The 16,869-nt window shown below is 50.5% G+C and overlaps 1 protein-coding gene across 1 annotated transcript in view; it reads left to right on the plus strand.

The window, feature by feature from the left end:
* Positions 1-9,477: 9,477 nt before the first annotated feature.
* WNT5B (Wnt family member 5B) overlaps positions 9,478-16,869 on the plus strand; it is a gene marked incomplete at its 3' end in the record, with an annotated part of 107,453 nt that continues 100,061 nt past the window's right edge. The window contains exon 1 of the mRNA XM_080914870.1: positions 9,478-9,603. The remainder of the gene's footprint in view (positions 9,604-16,869) is intronic.

The following is a 16,869-nucleotide window of genomic DNA, read 5'->3' on the forward strand; positions in this document are numbered from 1 at the left end:
GAGTAATAAGAACTGCTAAACTTAGTTACACACTGGGACCCAGAAACTTGTCAAACTAAAGTAAAAAAATACCAGGGTACTGGGGGTGGGGATGGGGTGATGAGCTAGAGTCTTGAACTGATTCTGAATGTTGAAACAATGGGACTGACTGTCACCACGAGTGATCCACACTTTCCATATCCTGCCAAAAACCACTACAGTTGATGGAGTTCTTGGTGTAGGACTGAGGCCTCCTGGGCTTTCCATAATGCAGTTAGCAATGGCAACTGGGTCGGTCCTGAGAACACACATACAAGAAACATTATACAGACTGAGCGGGCTATGTTTACATATGTAGGAATGTGTGTATTTACACATGCATGTATGTAAGAACAATTATGAAAGAGAGCAAGAGGGAATGTGGGAGGCTTTGAAGGGAGGAAAGGAAAGGTGGTAATGATGTGACTATAATCTCAAAAATAAAACATTAAAGGTTAAAAATAAATAAAATTCAAAAACGTGGGCCAAGAAGGTTGCATTTATGCATTTAAAATTGTGTGTGTATGTGTGTGTGTGTGTGTGTGTGTGTGTGTGTGTGTTACAACAACCCAGTAAAACGAGGCCATGAATTTGAGAGAGAGAACAAGAAGAACACATGGAGGAATTAGAAGGAAGAAAGGGCAGGAGGAAATTGAGTAATCATATTATTATTTTAAAAATAAAAGTTATTTAGAAAAACAAAGTTGGATGTGGTTTTCACTTCATTTATTTTCCCATTGACTAGTTAATTTGACATCCTCATTGCTGCCCACCTCCTCCTGGATCCCTCACACAGTCTTTCCCCCCACCCTCTCCCCTCCTCCTGGATCCCTCTCACACAGTCTCTCCCCCCACCCTCTCCCCTCCTCCTGGATCCCTCTCACACAGTCTCTCCCCCCACCCTCTCCCCTCCTCCTGGATCCCTCTCACACAGTCTCTCCCCCCACCCTCTCCCCTCCTCCTGGATCCCTCACACAGTCTCTCCCCCCACCCTCTCCCCTCCTCCTGGATCCCTCTCACACAGTCTCTCCCCCCACCCTCTCCCCTCCTCCTGGATTTCTCACACAGTCTCTCCCCCCACCCTCTCCCCTCCTCCTGGACCCCTCACACAGTCTCTCCCCCCACCCTCTCCCCTCCTCCTGGACCCCTCACACAGTCTCTCTCCCCACCCTCTCTCCCCTCCTCCTGGACCCCTCACACAGTCTTTCCCCCCACCCTCTCCCCTCTTCCTGGATCCCTCTCACACAGTCTCTCCCCCCACCCTCTCCTCATTGCTGCCCGCCTCCTCCTGGACCCCTCACACAGTCTTTCCCCCCACCCTCTCCCCTCCTCCTGGATCCCTCTCACACAGTCTCTCTCTCCACCCTCTCCCCTCCTCCTGAGAGGGTGGAGATCCTCCCTGGGTATCCACCCCCCACCCGGGCACAAGTTTCTTCAGGGCTAGATGTATCCTCTCCCACTGAGGCCAGACAGAGCAGCCCAGTTAGAGGCAGGAAAGCAACAGCTTTAGGGACAGGCCGTGCTCCAGATGTTGGGGGACCAAGCCACACATCTGCTACATGTGCAGAGGGGAGGGTAGGTCCAGCCCATGTATGCTCTTCGGTTAGTGGTTCGGTCTCTGATGGCCCCCAAGGGTTCAGGTTTATGACTCTCTTGGTCTTATGTGGAGTTTCTATCCCCTCCAGACCCCTCGGTCCTTCCCCCAACTCTTCCATAACACTCCCTGAATTTTGCCCAGTGTTTGGCTGTGGGTCTCTGCCAGGGCTACATAAAGAGACGCTGCCTGACCATTCCCTTCTCCTAGTTGTGTTTTTCCCCCACCTAGACAAAAGCTCCAGGTAGAAATTGTATTGCAAAGCCTTCTAGCTTGCAGAGCCGAACGGCATCCTTTGATGATGATTACAGGTCCAGAGACAAACTGTCACTTTCCTTCGGATGTTTGCATCTTCTGTGGGTTTCCCTTATTGTCTTTGTTAGCACCGTTCAACAAAAACTGGTGAGGACTGAGCCCCAAAACAACTTTGGGGATGAGTCCTGAGTGCCCGGGGAAGGCACTGTTACAGCCTGGGCACTGAACAATGCCGATTGCTTGGACCCATGAGGCCTCTGTGCTCTCGGGAGTGCTAGACCCATGGGATCCAGAGGCTGTGTCCCAAATTGGTCTGATAATCAGGACATGTGGGAACTTAAAAGGAACAGATGCCAGCTGCTAGAAGGCCAAAGTGCAGCCTGGGAAACTTTATTTGAATTTTCTTCCTATTAAGGCCTTAATTCAACCCAGCATTGCTCCCAAAGAACTGTGAACACATGACCTTGAGGCGCTCTTTGTCCCCTGACTTGGAGTGACTTTCATGCCACCCAGATATCCCCAGAAGCAGAGCAGCCCCTCAGCCAGAGGCTCTGTCCACATTGCTGCTCTTCCTGACAACCTCCGCCAAGATGGTCCACCCTGTGGGTAAAAGCCACTCTCTGGTTCCACAGCAGGCCGCTGCCTCTTTCTCCTCTTTCTTCTAGTCTTCCAGGGAACCCAGTTGCTCTTAGCTCCCCCATGCACTTTCCTACGGCTCTCTCACACCCACAGCCTCCCCATTGTAGGGAGCCCCACATGACTCCCATGGCCCTCTGAATTCCCTATTTCCTCTTCTTAAATAAGTGGGCATTACCTGCACCTATGTCTTCCCTGACCCTTGGCAGCCTGGCTTTTGGGTTATCACCCAACATCTCCAACCTCCAGGCACTGTAAGCTCGTTTCTGTTCTCTCTTTCTCCTTGTCAGTGCTTAAATGCCCCCCCCCCCCCCGCCAACGTCCAAAACAGTATGCACATGGCTCAAAGTCATGGTTCTCAACTTGGGCCTCCATCTCGCTTCATCTTCTTTGACCCGATCGTATTTGTTTAATCTTAGGGATGACAGAGCAAGCCTGTGCTCTTTGGAAGTCACAGAGAGGGAAAGTGTCCTGCTTAGGTGAACCAGCTTCTCAAGGAAGGACAAAAGACCCTGGTTGAGACTTTGCTACCTAAGAATTGACAGGATCATCTGGTGTCAGATGTGTTTCTATCCTAGCTGCACATGACTTCACGTCCCCTAGGGACAGACACCTGCCTCTGTTTCCTCTTAGTGCCCCTTTGAATGGGACTCATTGCCAGAGATAGGAGACAAAGGCGATGTAGGGATATTTACACAGGGCTCTCTTGAGGAAAGAAAATAATAGAATGAATATCAAAAATAGATTTATTAGATTGGCCCACTCAGCGTGACGTGTGTAGTCAAACAATGATTACCTTCACATCGAAGAGCTGAGGACCCCATAGCTGCTTATCCCATGAGTCTGGCTAAATGCTTAGCAGTCCTAGACTCAGGCCGAAAGATTCCTGGAGAGACACTGGTCTTTAGTCCATGTTGGAAGAATGGATTCGCTGAGTTCTAATGCCAGCAGAAGACGGTATTGGAGCAGCAGCTGCAGCCACAGCAACAGAGTAGATGAACTCACCAACAAAATATGAAAGCAAAGAGGCAAGAAGCACCCTCCTTTTATCTGGCGGCCACCAGAGGGTACCACACATTGAGGGTGGATCTTCCCACTTCAAATAACCTGATCAAGAAACTCCCTCATGTGACCCTACCTAAGACTCCTAACAACGGGGCATATTGATCCTGAACCAGCCATGTCCTGAAACCAGGCAAGAGTTTGAGACTGGGGCACCAACCCAGCCATAACACCTACAACCTACAATTTGTCCTGTCTGCAGGATGTGTTGGGGTAAAGGTGACACAGACCTGGTGGGAGTGGCCAACCAATGGCTGGTCCAGCTTGAGATTCATGCCACGAGAGGGAGCCCACCCCTGACACTGACTGTAGGACCACGACCCAGAGGCTGAAATGCCCAGAGACCGAGGATAGAAAATGAGTCCTAATGATCGTCTGCTGTACTCACAGTTTGGTGCCTACCCTAATTGCTATCAGAGAGGCTTCATCCTGCAACTGACGGAAACAGATATAGAGACCCACAGCCAGACATTAGGTTGAGCTTAGGAAACCTTGCCAAAGAGGGGGAAGGAGGATTGTAGGAGGCAGAGGGAGGGGTTAAGGACACCACAAAAACAAAACAAAAACCCAAAAAAAACCCTCAAAGAATCAACTAACAGGCTCATAGAGGTTCACAGAGACTCAGCTGTCAATCAGGGAGCCTGCATGGGACTGACCCAGGCCCTCTACACGTATGTTACAGTTGTGTAGCCTTGTCTTCACGTGGGACTCCTAAGAGTGGGAGCAGGGGCTGCCCCTACTCTGTTGCCTGCCTTTGGAACCTTTTCCTCCTATTAGGTTGCCTCGTCTAGCTTTAATAAGAGAGGGAGGAGCCTAGTCTTACTGCAATGTGCTATGCCATGGGAGACTGGTCCTTTTCTAAAGAAAAACAGAGGATATGTCCTCACAAGTGTGCCCAGTGGCTGACCTTGATTTCAGGTCTATTCAAGTTGATATCCAAGATTAACCATCATGACCACACACTCAAGAGGCACAGACCAGAGAATCAGGAGTTCAAGACATCTCCAGGTACACAGTGGGTTTGAGACCAGTCAGGACTCTATGAGGCATAGTTTCCTGGCCACCCAAAGGGTAGAGGTGGCGAGATAGCATCTCTTGTCAACCACCATTCCAGATAATAACTTACCTTTGCCCTATGCTGGGGCCATTGTTTACAGCATCATGGCCACTCTCTCCCCATCTTTTCTCAATAGGCCCCTCACAAGTAACAAAGGGATGAAACCATGCCCAGCCCATCAAATGCCATGTCCACTTCTGCCAGTGTTTAATGACACTTTCAACTGCTTCATTCTAGGTAGGTGTGAAATATCCACTCATTAAAGGAATGGCTCTCTTGGGAGAAGAGAAATGGGGATTAAATTCCAGGCATTCTGGGCTGATGAGGTGACTCAGTAACCGTGCTTGGCACCAAGCCTGATGACCTGAGTTTAATCCCCAGAACCATTGCCCTCTGGAATCTGTCCAGAAAGGGAAGAGACAAGCATTTGAAGTCAAATTGGGCAAACGTGAGGATGGCACTGTTAGTAAAGATCAAGGGGGGGACACCAAGAGGTCTGTGGTACTCTGAATAAGAATGGCCTCCATAGGCTCAGACATTTGAGTACTTGGTCTCCAGCTGATAGAACTGTTTGGGAAGGATTAGGAGGTGTGCCCTGTTGGAGGAGATATATCAATGGGGGTGGCTTTTGAGCTTTCAAAAGTCCATGCCAGGCTCAGGTGCTTTCCCCCATCTTCACCCAACCTCCTCCCTCTGGATTAGATGTGAGCTCTCAGCTACTGTTCCAGTGCCATGCCTGCCTGCCATGCTTCTCACCATTATGGTCATGGACTCTAACCCACTGAAACTGTACTCCCCAAACAAACCCCGCTGGGCTTTAGTCATGCTTTGGCCCAGTCTTCCTTTGCTATGTTCCCATTCCTCTCTGTCATGCAATCATCTATGGGGAATATGCAATTTGGTTTTATTGTTGTTAGTTTTCTGTTTGTTTGTTTGTTTGTTTGTTTGTTTGTTTTTTAAGACAGGTAGTCACAGTTAAGAGATGGCCTTGCGTCTCAGAAGAGACTTTTGACTTTGAGCTTTGGAGTACTGTTGGAACTGTTAAAGACTATGAACTTTTGAAGTTGGATTAAATGTATTTTGCATCACGAGATGCCCATGAGCCTACTGGCACCCAGAGTATAATTCCCCCAAAAGGCTAATGTGTCTCAACATTTGTTTCCTGGCTGGTGTTGCTGTTTGGAAAGGCTTATTTTTTTTTTTATTTTACATGTGTGAGTGTTTTGCTTACATATGCACTGCCCATGTGACTGGTGTCTGCAGAGACCAGAAGAGATCTATAGAACTGGAGTTATGGTGCTTGCAAGCAGCCATGTGAGTGCTGGAAACTGAACCCAGGTCCCTTGCAAGAGCAGCAAGTACTCTCAAAAAAAGGCGCCATCTTTGCAGCCCCAGCCTTGACACTCAATAGCTCAGTCCTACATCCTATTCTGTCTGTGTTCGAACTGCTGATGTAGTGTGGTAGCAGACCCTTTCCAACATGGTGAGCAGAAAGTCCTCTGGAGTGTGAGCCCAAATGAACTTCCCTCTCTTAAGCTGTTTTTGTCAGGGTTTTATCAGCAGAAGAGGAAATAAGACACAGACACCGCTGAAAAGTATGTAAGTGGACGCCTCCCTAACCAACAGTCCCCAAAGTGTCCCAGCTATTGTGAGTCTGGGGTAATCCATTTGCACTGGGTCAGATTCACCACTTTTGAAAGCTCTTATTCTTAGAAGGACACTAGCTTCTGTGTTGTACTCAGCAGAAGATGAATGCTTTTTACCAAGTGCACTGCGGGCCAGGGGCTGGAGGACAGTCATCAAGGCTAAAAGTCATCAGCTTTGCCTCACGGTTTTGTTCTAGGTTTGCAGGCTCATGGGTCAGTCCTCCCCCTCCCTCCTGAAAGGGGACATTTCCTGTGCATCTTAAACAAACCCTTTGCAATGGTCCCAGTGAGCAGCCTTTGTTAGTCTGGAGGATTACCACAGGAAGGTGTTCTGCATAGAGAATCAACTCTCCAAAGTTCTTCCCCAAGGCCTCTCAGGTCTGGCAACAGCTGGTCTAAGGATACACTGAAGAGAAAGCCCCAAGAGACAAGGAGTTCCCCTTTCCTCTTCAGTTGTTCGGGCTTAGAAGACACCCTCAAATGAGGGTGTTGGCCTGTGCATGCTGAAGATAGTCTCTTTAGTAATCAGAGCCAGAGTCATTAAAATTCCTGTAGGACCAAGTATTTTTCCCAGGTTTGCCTTCCTTTCCCTCCCATCTGCCCACTCTCCTTCCCTTAATTTATGTATTTGTTTCTGTGTCTACTTATTTATTTTGGTTTTTCAAAAATAAGTTTCTTTGTGTAACCCTGCCTTTCCCAGAACTCACTCTGTAGACCAAGCTGACCTCGAACTCATAGATCTCTGCCTGCCTCTGCCTCTGAGTGCTGGGATTAAAGGCGTGTACCACCAAACCCAGCTGTTGATGCTGCTGCTTCCTCTCCTCCTTCTCCTCCTCCTCTTTCTCTTCTTCCTTTGATACAGGACCTCACCGTGTAGTCCAAACTTCTTGCCCTTCCTTCTTTTTATTTATTATTTTATATTATTATTTGCTTGTTTTGAGACAGGGTCTCACTATGTAGACCAGCTGGCCTTGGACTCACTTTCTAGACCAGGCTGGCCCTGATCTCGCAGAGATCCACCTGCCTCTGTCTCAGTACTGGGATGAAAAGCAGGCACCACTACTCCCGACCCCCTTCCTTCGTTTTGAACCTCACATATTAAGAATACATTTGTTGGAGAAAGTGTGTATTTTGGTCATCACGGTGGGGACTGAGGTGGCTGGCTACATTCCATGTATAATCAAGGACCGGACAGTGACGAATCCTCGTGTTCAGCTCTTTCCTATTTATCCTATCATTTAGTGTGAGTCTTACCCCCTAACCAACCCAGCCCAAAACCTCCTCCAAAGACAAGCCCAGAAATTTGTCTCCAAAGCAATTCTAGATCCTGCCAGATTGACAACTGACCTAAAGCAGACCATCCTGCCAGCCTTACCTCTGGAACAGAAGTTCCGTATAGACCTCTCTAGCTCATGACCCAGGGTATGCAGCATGCCAAAGACGTGTGTCTTACCTGAGCAGGGCTTCCCACAGGGCCACTATCTGATGTATCTCGGACAAAAGAGGAAAGGAGGGCTGTGCTGGCTGGCTAGCTGAGTTGTTTCACCCATTGGCTGTCCTCACCCTGCAGACAGCAAGGGGCAGAGCAAAATGACCCAGTGTGAGCATTCTAGAGGACCGCCTCTTCACACCCTGTTTCTCTAGACTTGAAACTTCCCGTGGTGAGAGCTCAGGAACTGAACCCCAGGCAGTGCTCTGCTTCTGTTCCCAAGTGGCATTCTGGAGTGATTATGAGCTCCAGGCTTTCCCTCAAACTTCAAACTTCCACAAAGCCAGAACCCCAGAACGAATGATTCACTAGAGGGGGAGAGTGGAGCCAATTATAAACTGACAAAGCAGATCCAGAGATTCTGTGCTTGTTTTAGACGGCTCTCTCCTGTCTCATGTGTCCCCAAGGATAAAGCCCTTGAACTAGATTCCTTGAGAGGTCAGGGTCCTATAACAATCGTAAAGCATTGATTTACTGGCTGGACCAGGTCTTATAAACCACACTCACTTCCAAGTGAAAAAAGTCATAGAGTACCTGGGCTGCTGTCACCCCAATTCCAAAAGTCTTTCTTCCCAATTAGGGGGTCATTTGGGGAAAATATCTCTTAACCCTTCCAATTGTAACCCCTGAGGACAACAGCGCCTTACACCTCATCAGTGTGGTGAGTTCGTGGTTCCTGCAGTACCCAGAAAGGGGATTCTGTCCCCTGGTTTGATTTCTAAGTCAAAAGTATAATGTCTTTGATTATTACTGCTGGTTCCTTCCCTTCACTGAACTGAATTTCGAGGGAATTTCTTTAGCAGGGTGACGAACTCACAACCTGCAGTCTGGATTCAGATCGTTCGCTCTTGGTAGGCACCATGTAACCAGGGTCTGGAACGGGGTCCTGCCACCAGCTGGAGGCCTGGCCTCCCCAAAGCCTCTTCTAATTCCTTTCACCTTTCCCGGTTCCTTTGGGCAGCTCAGTTCACTGTGGTGTTCTGTGTGGTAACAGACTAACAGACTCTAGGAACCACCATAAAAGTGTTTAAATTTGAGCTAAGGCCAAACACTGGCCTCTAGTGACCTTTGTAGGCTACTAACGGCAGGGTCCTTTTATGTGCCTCATGTTTATCCGGAGACTAACTCAGCCTTAAGTCCTGACAGAAAGAAGCCTTTTCCTCTCGAACAATCCAGGCATCAGGGTCCCAGTCTGAGACCTGCCTGTGTGGATCCCAAGGAGCCAGGCTTGCAGAGTTGAAAGAGTTCCCCAGCCGCTTCCCGGCTCCGGACCCCAAAGGGGACCGGTGAGTCACGCGTTCGCGCTCCACGTCCACGCGCGGTTCCTGTGCACTGTCCCCGCTGAGCCTGCGGGACGGTGGGCGCCGAGGGACGCGGGAGGCAGGTGCGGGGGCCGGTCCGGCGCCGGGGAGGAGGCCTCCGGAGGGGGGCATCGCGCGCGGCCGCGGGCTGCGGGGGGCGGGGAGGCGGCGCGGGGCGGGGCGGGGCGCAGGCGGCGGAGCCCCGGGATCGCGCGCCCCGCGCCGGCGCTGCACTCGAGCCGTGGCCGCCAACCGCGCCGCAAAGTCGGGGCCGAAACTTCCCGGGGTCCCCGCGCTCCAGGCCGGTGGCGGCGGCGGCACCGGAACGGACAGTGGGGACGCCGCGTCTCCCCGGACCCCGAGCCCGCGCAGCTTGCGGCAGAGCCCGAGCTCCGGGCGCCCAGCGCCACTCAGGGCGGACCCGGCACTCAGAGCAGGCAGGCTCCGGCCGCCGATGAGGAGTGCGGGGCGGCTGCGCGAGCGGCCCGCGCGCTGAGCCGAGGCTGCCCCGTCCCGCGGCCGACCCGACGCCGCAGCCCCCGCAGGTAAGCTCGGGAGTCGGCCCCGCGCCGGCCGAGGGCGCTGTGTGGCCAGGTGGCGGGAAAGGGGCGCGCGGCGACCGGCACCGCGGGCCGCCGCGAACAAAGCTGGGGCCGCGCGCGGGTGCCTGGCGCGGGCAGGTGGGGTGCGAGCGTCCTGGGGCTCCGCGCTCGTTCGGCGTGTGGCCCGGAGTGGGGCTGGCACCCGGGGCGCTGCGCGTCGCCTCCGCAAAGCGGGGGGCCCGGGAGCTGCTCCGCTTTCCCCCGCTCGCCGGGCCCAGCTGCAGTTTTGCGCGCAACGAACGGCCCGGAGTGTCTCCGACAGGTATTGCGAAGGGATGATTTTAGCCCAAGTTCCTGCCCCAGGCCAGAGCGGGTCACACACTTGGAGACGTGGTGCTGTCTGGTTCTCGACTGCTCCTCTGCATCTCTCTCTCCATCCTGGCGGGGCGCCCCGGAAGGTATCTGGCCCAACACTCTGGTCAAACCCAACTTTCTTGGGTATTCGCATCCTTAAAAATCGTTGTTGGACAATGCTCACTCTGCTTCTAGAACAATCGGTTCTGTTTTGCAGGCAGAGAAACTGAGGTGACTCAGGCCCAGGCTGAGTTTCTCAGTGAATTGATGGGGGAGGAAACGTTTGCCCACATTACCAAGGTCCCCTTTCCCTGCTTTTGCTACCAGGCCACGTTGGCAAAGCTTTCAGCAGCTGCCACCAAGGGCAATGTAAACCTGGTACCTAGAAGAAAAAGGCTCAGGGTCAAGTTAGCAGTCTTCTGAACTACTCAGACCACCTCGGGGAAAGGCTCCCATTTGCCAGAACTTTGGTGCTCTGGCTGTCAGTACAGAAGCAGAGAGAGCAGGCAAGCAGGGACTCACTCCTTGTCAGAAACTAGCACTCAGGCATGCTCATGTGGACGTTCAGGGTTCCTCTTTTGTAACTGGCCAGGCAGCACAGTGAGTAGTGGGTACGCTCTCAGAAAGCTGGCGTATCTTCCCCTGCACCGCTGTTCCTGCCTGGATTCACACGGAGAGCCTGTTTATTTAGCCCGATCTCAGGCACAGGCTGGAGATGCCAGGCCAGCGACCACAGGCCTGACCTAGCAAAAACCCTACCTTGGTGCAAGGCGGGGTGGGGGTAGGGTGGGGGTTGGGGGGGGATGGTTTCCTTTTATTTTAAAATAGTGTCAAGGCTCTCTTTGACACATGATTAGTAGTTATAAATAGCAAGGAGGAGGAGCCAAAACCAATACCCAGAGATACTGAGGGCCAGTGTCCTGAGGAGTGTTGTGTCTTCCTACGATGTTGAAGGGGCAAGAGCCCAAGAAAAGAATTGTGCCTGAAGCCGGGGTTCCTAACCAACAGGTGCAGGTGGCAGACACGTGAACAGCTGTGACAGACATCCTCTTTGAGCTTTTTGTTGTTGTTTTACATTGTTTCCCTCTGTGGCCCTGGGTGTCCTGGAACTCTGTAGAACAGGCTGATCTCAAACTCAGAGATCTGCCTGCCTCTGCCTCCCGAGTGCTGGGATTAAAGGTGTGCACCACCATGCCCAGCCCTCTTTCCCTTTTTTGCCCCTCCCCACTCTGTTCTTAAAGCCGACCAGAGACTCTGTGACAGTGTGTGGATCTGCTAGCCAAGGGAGCTCATCCAGGCTTGGGAGCGCCTGCTGGCCCTTTCCCAGGCTCTGATACTCTTGAGTATCTAAGAATGCAAGAGATGGTGTTTGCCTACAGTGTCTGGAACCTGCCACCTCTATAGTTCATGTGTCATTGTGCCACCTTCCAGAGCTTCTTATTGGTTGGAAATGATCCTTAGTTTTCTGTCTAGAAAGCATAAAAGCTAAAGAGCCAGGCTGGAGTGCAGCTCAGTGGTAGAGTGTGTGCTTACTGTGTGTTTCAGTCCCTGGGTTCCATCCCCAGCATGGACAGACAGACAGACTGACAGACAGACACACACACACACACATACACACTTCCTGAAATTGCTGGGAGACATTTGGGTTGCTCTTTTCCTGTGTGTTTCACTCTTCTCTTAGCCCTAGTAGCAACTGAAAGACTTTGTTTGCCATGATGGGGCTGGAACCCTGGGCATTGATCTTGCCAGTCTAGTAATCAGTGCCTGGGCTCATTCCTCGCCCAAACAAGGTTTTCAAAAAAGAATTTTGTTGGTTGTTGAAAGGGGCAGAGGCCAGGCAGATGTGCTCTGACTTCTAAGGTGGCTCCGTACCCCAGTGTCTGTAGTGTGATGGGAGCAGCCCTCGATTCAGAGTTTGCTCCCCCGGTTCCAGTTCCTTTCCACACCACTAACATCAGCTCCTTACCCTGCTCAGCATCCACCAGCCCCGCAGCTCGTGTAGTCCTCGGGGGCTTCTGTTCTGCTGCAATAAGCAGTGGTTGTATTCAAGCCTCTGTAACTTGGGACAGCAGGAGATATGATGCATCCCTGTGTGGGGAGAGAGCTGGGACTCTCATATCCAGGCATCCTAGGCTGGTTTGTTCAGCATTTTCAGACTACATCTGGGAGTTCAGGGAATCCAGGGTTTAGGGATGATAACCACTGGGAGGGCCTGCACCTTTCTCTTAGACACACTGCATGCTTCTAGCAGTATGGTTGGTGGAGTCCCAGAAATGAACCTGCTGTGCATTCAGTTCTGTCTGGGCCTTTTCTCTCAGCAAGAAACCCCGTGGTGCCAGAGGACAGGTGACTGCCCTGCCTTTCCCAAGCCGCTGCCACCCCTGGGCGTCTGTTTACCTGGCTAAATTTAAACCTCTGCCTTCTGAATCCCAGCCTGACCCCCTGGCTCTCCGTCTGCCGTGACCACTGCCGTGGCTGTATTTCCTGACTTCGTCCCTGTGGTTACAGCCGGGTCTTTTTGTGCCATGTGAGTCTTCTTTCAGACTTTCTAAAGTTGGTCTCTGTCCTCCCTGCTTCCCCACCCCTGTGGCTTTCTTCTCAACTCTTCCCCGAAGCCTGATTTGGAACCTGGGTCGGTACTGGTGGGAGCCTCGCCCTGACATCCTTCCAGACGCCATGCATGAAGGTTTCAGGAAAGCTCCTCAGAGGTGGCTGCTGTAAGCCCTCAGGAGTATTGACTCTGGGGAGTCTCCTCAGGTTCTGGGGTCTCCTCACTCAGTATGGTGCTGGTAGCACTGCAACCATTAAAGGACACTAAAGAGGTGTTTTTTTCGTTTGTTTATTTTGTTTTGTTTTCCTGAAATTGGAAGCCCCAAACTCCAATCGCAAATCCCCAGAACCTATCTGTCCCATGTGGCCCGTTTTTGTGTCCTGGTTTTCCCTTAGATTTTTGTCCTTATTTCTGTTTTAGAGATGGGATGTGTGTATACCTTCTCTTCTCTGGCACTTACTGGCTTTCTGTAAATCAGGCTGTCTTAAAGGCCCCTTCAGTTCTGACTCCTGTTCCTCTACACTTCGCCCTTGTAGTTTGTGGAGGTCACTGTGCTGTGACTCAGGCCTGGATGGGAGGCATGGCAGTGGAAGTCCAGAGGTGTGTTCCCCTGGAGGTGAGGGAGGGTGTTGAGAGGAGGGCCTGGGCCTTGTCCTTTCTTGGTTAGTGTTTCGAAAAGCGCGATCTCATGGGTAAGTTTTGTGGTCCCTCCTTTATAGACTTAGGTTGGTCTCCAGGTCCAGCTTCGCAGGGATGTCTGTGGAGAGGTGGCATTCTGAACATTAGGACAGGGCTCTCTGTAGCTTCAGGTGACTTGGAGACAGGTACCTGTTTTGGGTTTTTTTGTTTTTGTTGTTTATTTTTTGTTTTTTTTTTTCAATTTACGTATCTCTTTAGGGGTTTTAAAGTTTAATTAAAAGCTAAGTCATTTGCCTTTATTTTGAGTTTATTCTTTGACAGTTTACAGTCCTTTCTCCTCAGTAGCTACCTTGAATGGAGAATACAAACTCCTAAGTGGTTGCTCTTGTCCATGTGATTCATAAACTCAGAGTGGTTTATTCAGGTCTGTGGGCGGTGACTGAGTTTGGGTTAGAAAAGGCTGTGGCTTAGAAAGTTGGTTCACCAGCTGCAGACCCCAAAGCTCACTGCCAGTTTGTCTGCAGATGTTGAGCTTAGAATTGCTGTGGGTCCCGATGGAGGGCAGTATTTAATACACGTTAACTCAGAACTTCCTGAGAAGCTTCTCAACAACGTTGAAAATAGTAACAGAGCACACACAGCCCAGACCATTCATGAAGCTATTGTGGCTGAGCTTGTGGTGGTCCTGATGTTGCCCATCCATCCTCACTGTGATCACTCATATTGTAAGGATCACTCAATGTGGGAGGCACCGAGCAGCGGTCTTCTGGGCTCTGCCTCTCCCGCCTTCCTGTGTGCAGTTCCTGAGCTAGTGGATGGTATAGGAAGGACCCTGCTGTACTTGAATCCTTCTCACCCCAAAGGGAAGGAGGCTGTCAAGGCTGGGGAGGTTAGAGCATAGCTGAGTCCCAACACAGGTGTGTCTTGAGGACTATACACTTCACCCACATTTGTTGTGAGTAAAATCTTGAATAATGAATTACTAAATACTGAGCAGAAATCTTTTGGGATTTGAGACCATCAGTCAAGTTCTCTTATGGAGATGTCATGTAGGAGCCGAAAAATAGAGACTCTCAAGAGAAGCAGGAGCTGGTGCAGGGAAGGTAGGGAAGGGATAGGGACCCTGACTAACACTCTGAGCTAGGAACAAGAACAAGCTGAGCTTGGTTAGTGTTTCAAAAAGCATGGGCTTGGGCTGGAGAGATGGTTCAGCAGGTAAAATCATGTGCTGCTCTAGTAGGGGACCTGGATTCAGTTCCCAGCAGCCACATGGTGGCTCACAACCATCTGTAACTCTAGTTCCAGGGGATTTGATGCCTGCTTCTGAACACCAAGGGTACCAGCATACACATGGCACACAGACATACATAAAGTTAAAACATACACATTTATAAAATAAAAAACAAATCTAAGAAAATTTTAAAGATGGAAGAACAAGTGGGGCCAAAGAGACTGAGGCTGAGGCCCCATGGTACTTCTGTGGGCCTGCGGATGTGTCCGCTGTAAAATCAGCGTTACCAGCTATGCACTCTTAGGCAGGGCTTTATTGAGACAGGCACCTGACTTCTTTCGGTTTCCATATATGTCGTCTAGAAACGTACCTTCATACCTATCCTTTGTGTGGCTGGAGGCAGGTTGTCATGCAGGTGGTGTGTAGGATCCATTGGCCATGCCTGGGGTTCTGTAGGGCTTGTTCTGAGCCTGATCGCAAGGTCTAAGGATCACTTTTTTGTCCATCTGCTACTGACTTGGTCTTCATCAAAGATGGAGGCTGCTGGTGAAGGGTTTGGCTCAGAAGTGGAGAACTTGCATGAGGTTCCCAGTTTCATTACCAGGAGTGCAAAAAAGGAAAGGAAAGAAAAAGGTAGCAGCTGTTCTGTTTTACCTACAGCACTCAAGGCAGGCTGGCCACCTGCATCAGCTGCTAGTCCTCAAAACAGCTCAGTGGGTTAAAGGGGCTTGCTAGATAACCCCGATGACCAGAGGTCAGTCCCTGGAGCCCAAGGAAACATGGGGAGAAGAGACTGTAGCAAGGGTGTCAAGTGACTTCCACCCGTGCCCACACATGTGGACAGACACTCACACCCCAATTGTGAAAGAAGGCATATGACCTACACCTGACCTGGAAGTACATCCTCCACCAAAAAGCATTTGAGTGCATGGTCGGTGTTCCAGGGCTCAGATAAAATCCTCTAGGTTGTCAGGCCTGGGGGCTGTGCCTCATATTCTGTGCTTTACCTCAACTCTAATATAATGATGCAAGGACGGGGCTACTACAAACAGATCTTAGCTCCTCCTTCCGAATAATTTCTGCCACACACAGACACTTTTCATATTTCCTGGCCAAATACTCTCCCCACTTTCCACCAACCTAAAATATAGCCAAGACCTAGCGCCATGGCCAGCAAAACCCCTTACAGCCTGCCTTCTGCCTCCTGGGCCCCTTCATTCCACACACCTCTCCCCCACTTCTGACACTTCTTTGATGCTGCGTGAACACCTGTGCTCTGCCACCATCTGAGGCTGTCTTGTCTACGTAGCAACCCCTGCTACAAGTCTGCCCCCTCCCCTGTGTTTGCCTTGTTCCTTGATGCTTCCTCAGAGCCAAACTGCACTTGAGCTAAAAGTGCACAGTAAATGACTGTTATTTGGTTTAGTTTATTTGGCACAGGGTTTCACCGTACCACACTGGTTGCCCTGGGATTCACTATATAGACCAGGCTGGCCTTGAATTCACAGAGCTTCTCCTGCCTCTGCCTCCCAAGTTCTAGTCCCCACTCTGTAAAAGTGAGCTCCAGGCAACATTCATGGTCAGGACATTAACATAATGAGCTTGAGGATGTGCCTTGAAGTCAGTCTGGTGTCATAGTCTAAATGGGAGAGATTGTCTTTCTAAATGGTACAAAATAATGGTAATATACTGGGCTAAGTAAAATGAGGCTTTCCTATGGTGCCCTTGTGTCATTTCCTTAAAAATGGCCTGATTTTTGCCAAATGGAATTTATAAAGTGTCACGTTGCTGTTGGGCATCTATTGACTAAGTTTAAACTGAGATAGGGAATCCAAGGCAGTCATGTTGCCACAGGCTACTTGAACCCCACTGCTTGAGGATCTTGGGCACTGGGCATCAGGAGTCAAGGATTTCTGCCTCTGTGTAAAATGGGGTCTTGCAGCTGTGAATGAAACAGAACATGGTTTCTACTCTTCCTTTGTAAATGGATTCTCCGTGCAGTCACTACCCCTTGCCTGACTCTGGAGCTGTTCGGATCGAGCTTGTGATGTTGAGCGAGAGCTTGTGATGTTGAGCGAGGTGTTGTGCCTGAGGGTGATTCACTGCCAGCAGCCGGTGCCACTCCTACCTGTAGGATGTACGGAGTGGAAATGAGACTCAGAGGTTTCTTACAATCCACTGACAAAACACAGCCCCAGGTGACTCAGGGGTGACTCATACCTGGCACTTGTCCTCTTGTTTGTTGTATTTCTAGGAGTGGCTTTGAAAACTTTGTAGAAGCCTGTCTGGTGAGGTGAAACAGTATCCCAAAGACTTGAAAAGAAGTTACATTCTCAAGCCAAAGTGTAGCCCTGCCCCCAACCCCAGTAATATTTGACTGTTTCCCAGCCTTGTCATCAGAAATCCTGTCAGACAGAATATCATTAACATTAACATGAATGTCTTTATCGTGAAAGAGGAGGTGTAATCCATCCTGTGCAGTGCTTAGAAAATC

Source organism: Micromys minutus, assembly GCF_963924665.1.
Source record: "Micromys minutus genome assembly, chromosome: 3".
Lineage (NCBI taxonomy): Eukaryota > Metazoa > Chordata > Mammalia > Rodentia > Muridae > Micromys > Micromys minutus.